Consider the following 6,964-nt stretch of genomic DNA (forward strand, 5'->3'; position numbering starts at 1 on the left):
CGCCAGCGCGATCATAGGCCAATGACAGGTTGCGCGACCCATGACAGTTCGCGCGACCCATGACAGTTCACGCGACCTGTCATTGGCCTATGATCGCGACGGCGATGGTAATCTGCACGCGTTGCTGTGGTTGAAGGATTAAGCTGTAACTCATTATTAAAATGCACTGTGGTTAACGTACCAACTTGGTGTTGGTTAAGTAAGAATGTCTGGTGACTATACCACATGCTTTGGCACTTAGAGTTCCCGCAGACTACAAACTTTTTATCGGCCGATAGTTTGGTCCGCTTCTAATCAGTATGAGGAATCGTACGATACCAAATCAGTGTAATGTGAGTACTTTCATACATAATACTATCGGCTGATAAAAATCTTTTGTCTACGGGGACTTTTAGTACAGAAAAATTTCAATGTGCAGATAGTATTTTTTCTTTTGCTGGTATCTTTTGTAGTTGGAAACGGGACTATTCCTATCTCTCGTTCCCATCGCTGCAACTGCTGGGTAGCCAGGATCTACAGCTTGACCGCCAATAAAAACCCAACCAGTGAAAGTCATGTTTGTCCCGGGGGAAAGTTAAACTGTCATTGGACCCGCAACGAAATTAATCAAAAGAACATAGGAGGAGTTCGAAGTTAAGGTTCAACTTCCCTCCATTGACAAACAAAGGTTAAGTAACCTCTAACCAGAAATAAAATTATGCACTACGGAGAATAAACATCAATTAAGGGGACCTATCTTATGAGCTATTAGCTACCTGCTTTTAGCTTTGTACATGGACAGTGAATAAACCTATTTCTAAATTACTAACATCATCCATACCTTTATTATGTAAATGTGGTGTGTAACAGGGATGTTATGGATATCCGGAACCGTAACCGAAACCGATTCAAAAGTTTCGGATAGTTTCGGCTGTAGGCGAAGCCTAAATTTTAATATTTTTTCATATTTGTTACTTGTCTGGCATTCCCAGGCACCATCTAATATCCCCGCCTATTTAACCTTTATCATAGGTGACGTCATAGTACATAAAGTGGCCATGTGCGTCGCGCAGCATCTTGCTATTTGAATTTAACATTTTTAAAATTCTAATATCCGTAACCGAAATTATCCGAAACTTTCGGATAGTCCGAAATGATTTCATATCCGTCTTGACTTACTTGACTTATGGCCCTATGTCCCCTAGATGGGGCAGAGGGCGTCCACAACAGTCCTCCATCACGTAACATAAAACGGTATAATATTATTCCAATATCCGTAACCGTATCCGTAACCGAAACTACATATGTATATCCATAACATCCCTAGTGTGTAACAAGCAAATAGTTACACTGCCCGTATAAATCTGGTGCCTTTATTTGACATCGGACAAATTTATCGGGTGCTAAATGCGGGTTCGCAGTCGGAATAAATTATTGGCGATACATTGAAGGGAATCAAGATAAAATTAGCGATAGAAATATCGACTATGTATTTAGGAATATTACTGGTACCAGACGTAACAGTGATTAAAAAGTAGGTAAGTTACCTAGCTTGATAATATTGAAATACGCCTCTGTTATCAGAGCTAGACAAATTGGATTAGCTATAGTTATGAAATATCTAATGACGAGGATTTAAATAACGAAAGATATTCGTTTATGGCTTTTGACCGTGACTTTGCCTGCTTCAATTTCGGGTTTTCTCCAAAAGTTTCTATCAGTTCTTGAGATTAGTATCGCACAATTAATTGATGGATTACTCTAAAAAATAAAATTAATCATGACACGTTTAAAGACCTTCAGGAATTGATAAAATTTTCATGCACGGGACTTTTTTCAATGAACAGACGACAGCACTTGAAGCTAATTAAGCGGCTATTATGCAGTTGTAATAAGATCGAGTTTACAAAAAAACTGTGAACCGTAAACGAACTAAAGTCGCTGACATAGCCCGACGGATTAGCAAGCTGAAGTGGCAATAGGCAGGGCACATAGTACGCATAACTGACGGCCGATGGGGCAGCAAGGTTCTGGAGTGGAGGCCGCGTACCGGAAAACGGAGCGTGGGACGTTCACCCACAAAGTGGACCGACGACATCATAAAGGTAGCAGGAAAGCGCTGGACGCAGGTCGCTACCAACCGGGTAATATGGAAAGCATTGGGGGAGGCCTATGTTTAGCAGTGGACGTCCTATGGCTGAGATGATGATGATTATAAAAAAAATGCAGTCTGTTGTCCTGTCGAATGTATGTACTAAGCAGAGTGAATTCAATCGACAATTTTGTTTGTTGTTTAACTCAAAATATTAGTATAGTTCCAAAATACTGGACTGTCCTATCGATGACATTGACAGTGGGGCGCCACCGTCAATACCGGATCGCTGGTTCCGATTTTTGCCATGTTGGAAACCATATAGTTGAACGATGGTAGCGCCCCCCTGTCATTGAGTTTGGTGGGACAGTTCAGCGTGGGTCATCTATAAGATTCTGTTTCTAATTCAACCTTGCATAGCCGTTTACAGCGGGACGAACGTCATGTCGATTCATTTAATTATGCAGATAGCAGGCCAGCTTGACATAAGGGTATATGCTCAACACGGGTAAAGGCGTTTGCAGATCGCAAACGTCCCGTTTGGATCACGTATGCTAGGAGGCTTTGGTAATCAACAACGAATTCAAAATGGTAGAGATTTTATGTCTCGTTCGTTTCAGCCGAATGACGTTCAATGCTGTTCGTTCGTTCGTTCGTTTTAGCCAAATGACGTCCACTGCTGGACAAAGGCCTCCCCCAAGGTTTTCCACAATGAACGGTCCTGTGCTGCCCGCATCCAGGCTCTTCCCGCGACCTTTACCAGATCGTCGGTTCACTCCTGTACTTTTAAAATAAATAAACAATATTCTATTATTTATTCAAGAAATTTCCATAACTTTAAATTGCTATTTTTTCAGTAATTTAGAGGCGTAGTGAATAAATCACAGTCTGGATTAACGAATCTAGTTGAAAAATTGTGTATTGTTTACATTTTGTTTTAAAAACACACCCCTCCTTCTAACGCAGTCAGGTAAAAAAAAAGTAGCTGTATTGTATAGATATTATGCTGCAGTGCTCTTTCATACACATATGTATAATGTATAACTTAAGTAGAGACGTAGTGCAACAATCACAATCTCTATTGTCGATGCATGTACATATTTATTATTGGGAACACTGGCTGATTTAGGTGGTTCGCATTTGTTTTGAAAACTAATATTGAAGGTAGACCTAACAGCTAGTTCTTCTACGTCTAATATTTGTCTCGTATGTGTTAACCCTTAGAGCACACACTCACATTAGTAGCAGAAGTAGGGCGTTAGTAGCGCGACTGCAGCGCGGCAGTGGCGTTTTTATAATGTGAAGGCAGGCATCCGCTGTCACATAGTATGACATTTTTGGCAGCGCGTCTGTCGCGCGTCTGTCGCGCGTCTGTCGCGCGTATGTCGCGCTGCTAAATCGCCTAAATGTGAAAGCGCTCTTACAGCGCGTCGCAAGTTATCAGAGTTTGTCATTCATTAGCCAAGTTTGGTGTGCACCCGATTTTGAGACGTCACCATGTGTCAGGTTTGTTATTAAATTATATCGTATGTTCTTGGAAATGTATACGATTTATCAATCTAATGAAGAGCTTATAAGTTTCGTGCACGAGATATATTAGTTAAGTGTCGTTAAAACTTCTATAACTTAACATCAGGTGCGATTGTGGCAAATATCTGCCTTGTTATGCATAAAAAAAAACTAGAATGTCTTTCTAGAACTTTAGATAACTTCTAGGCTTATGTAAGACTCATTTTGTATATCTTACTGTATTAAACTATAAGCTGTAAGTTTTCCAAATAAAGAAAATAAATAAACATAGCTCACAGAGCTGATAGCCAGAAAAGTTCTCGAGTGGTGACCACGAGCCGGAAGACGTAATGTGGGCATGACAGGCCTCCCACTAGGTGGGCCGACGATCTGGTGAAGGTCGCGGGAGGTGCCTGGATGCGAGCGGCGCAGGACCGGTCTTTGTGGAAATTCTTGGGGGAGGTCTTTGTACAGCAGTGGACGTTTTGTAAACTCGTATTTCAAAAAGTAACCTGCGAATCATTTGTTTGAGAAAGAATTACCTATAGTATGAATCTACACTCAAGTCAAAGCCACTTTGATTTAATTGTTTAATTTGCCCTAATTATCACAAACTTGGAGTTAGAGAGATTGAATCGAGTTTTGAGGTAGATAAGTTTCAAAGACCTACTAGCCGTAAATGCTGTTTTTATAATATTGTATTGGTACAAATACATGTATGGATAAGATTTGACAGACAAAATAGGGCTTAAATAATAATAAAACAAAATACATTTTCATACAATACCTACAGAGTTAAAGTAACGAATATCCAGAACACAATATCGAAACATTCTTTGTTAAGCCTATACATATTGGGGTTATGTTGGCAAATAACAATCCATATTAATATATTTTAACTCGATCTAGCGTATTATTGAATTCCTGGAGGAAATTCTTGTGAGCAATAAAGACATTCTTTGGCTGTATGCCATTCCGAGGCAACCTGGCTGGTTTACTTTTATTTTAGCCAACTATTTGCCACCCGGTATACTAGTATAGAGCCGGTATGTTTTTTCTTGTACTTAAGATAAAAAAGAAAATATTCTGGCGCTGAAAGGGTTAAAAACAACTTAAAGTAGATAATAGGTACTTAAATAATCGTATTAATTGCGTGTATGAAATTAGCAGGCAGATAGCGGTGATTTTTAGTTTGTTTTTGACAGATATTTAAGTACACTCTACAATAATTATAAATACGGACTAATTCTTCATCAGGAGAACTACTTTTAGAAATATAAATATAAAATTTTAGCAATACGTACCTACCGGTAGGTACCTACTACCTATGTATAAACATGAATGTATTGTATTTTTTATTTTCATAAAATAAGATGTTTTTACAGCATAACTCGAACGACTCTCGTGGTCGTATAGAAATTGTATTCCTAAAACAATGATTACGTGATCGGTATGATCATTGGTCATATCAAGAAAAATATTTTTGTTCATGCTCAGGGCAGTTTTCTACTTAAATTTCTTTTTTTAGCCTAACCAAAGGACAATGGGCAAAATGGTACCCGGCNTTTGTGAAATGGCTCTTAAATACTTATTAGTCATTAGGCTATTCTACTTACTTAGTAATTTGGAAATCAGAACCAGGATTCCGGTGCAGTAAAACTTTCAACTTTTACAATTCTGCAGGCTTACCCAAATGCATTTCAACGACCGTAAAAACCTGTCAAGTAGGTAATCGATTTTGCACTGATTGACTGACTGATACCACAGTAGACCACTCACATCATATTTAATTTTCCCGGTTAAACATTTCCAACAACATTTTCATACAATTCATACTGTTGACATCAAATAACCAATTAATCCACTCTTCAATTTCCTATCGCACCTCAAAGTTGTAACAATGTAATCCAAATCACCGCAGGCTGACCTAATTCGTAATATCACATCACCGATATTCGAACTTCGAACACAATAGTGACGTAACATGACCATAGGCTAGGGATTATGTGGACGGCCAGTCGTCGCTTGCTCAAACAGAGCGAGCCACAGTCTGGGGCGGAGCCGCGAAAGAATGTCTAGGCCATCTAGCTCGGACAATAACTCGCAGCACCGTCCCAAAGACTTCGGGAGGACACCGTCAGGTTTTAGTGAGTAGGCCCTGCCCATTTGGCAGGGAGAGCCTTACATAACCCACTGGTTCCCCCGGGCCAGTGGGTATGCAATTTCATGCATTTCCTGACAAAAAAAAAAAAGGGATTATGTGGACGATGCAATGCATTGACGTGAGGGTGAAAAAGATATAAGTAGATTCAAGTTTCAACAGGAGTAAAAGAACAGACAATACATAAAATGTTTAATGAGACAGGCTGGAGTTGGAACAGATAGTGACTGAAAATTGCTCATTTTTAAAGACATGTCTTTTCAGTGTAGACTTTTATTAGAAGCAAGTTAGAGATGTGCCTAACTCCTATAGCCTAATGCCTAAGTACAAAGTATCATATCATAGGGTCAAAGGTCATATTTGAAGTTATCAGTGATTTAACTTTTATTCTGAATAAGGTCTTCATTTAGAGACACAGTGTGAATGTAAACTTACAAAATAATTTGATTTTTGAAACATCTATGAAAAAGTTGCCGCAAAATTAGATAGGTACGTAGGTTATCTTTTGTTCCTTACGTCGATGTCAAATCTATAGGATTCTGTCTTCATACAGAGGCATCTTATGCAGACGTAATAGGATCCATTTTACACCAAAAATGTTGCCTAATTTGCCGTCTGTATCGGGAATTCACAGCGCGTTACACCGATTCCGAAATGAGCGGGGCAGAAGTGGCTACTGACGGGAAATTACATCTGTAATCAGATTATTACAGCAAACGCTGACAAGTGAAACGGGGAAGTCCCGCCACTCATTCCAAACTGGGACGGTTCAATACTGTGATTGGTATTTTCGATTTCACGGTCGGCGGTTTGATGATCGTTTGAAATGTTTGTCCAGCTATTGTTGCATATATTGGTAGCAAGGTTTCACATTTTTATATTATTAAATGTATAAACAGGAACTAAATAGCTGGGCCAAAGAATCAGGCTACAAACTTATAGTCCAATCATTGGGGACAAAAAAGAGGCTGAAAACAACAAAAGGTCTGAAAGACAGGAAAACGCATCTTTCAGCTACGACATTAGAACACAGACTTTAAGATAAGTAGGTACAGAATCCATTTTGCACTTGATCAAATTTTACATAAGTAGGTACTTACTCACACAAAGACAGCGTGTTCTTTCGTTCTGGCCAAATGATGTCCACTGTTGGACAAAGGCCTCACCCCAGGATTTCCACAACAGTTGGTCCTGCGCACATTAAAGACAGCACATTAATCCAT

The sequence above is a fragment of the Ostrinia furnacalis genome, unplaced genomic scaffold (assembly GCF_004193835.3).
Source record: "Ostrinia furnacalis isolate ACB-3 unplaced genomic scaffold, ASM419383v2 OfSCF0932, whole genome shotgun sequence".
NCBI classification, from domain to species: domain Eukaryota; kingdom Metazoa; phylum Arthropoda; class Insecta; order Lepidoptera; family Crambidae; genus Ostrinia; species Ostrinia furnacalis.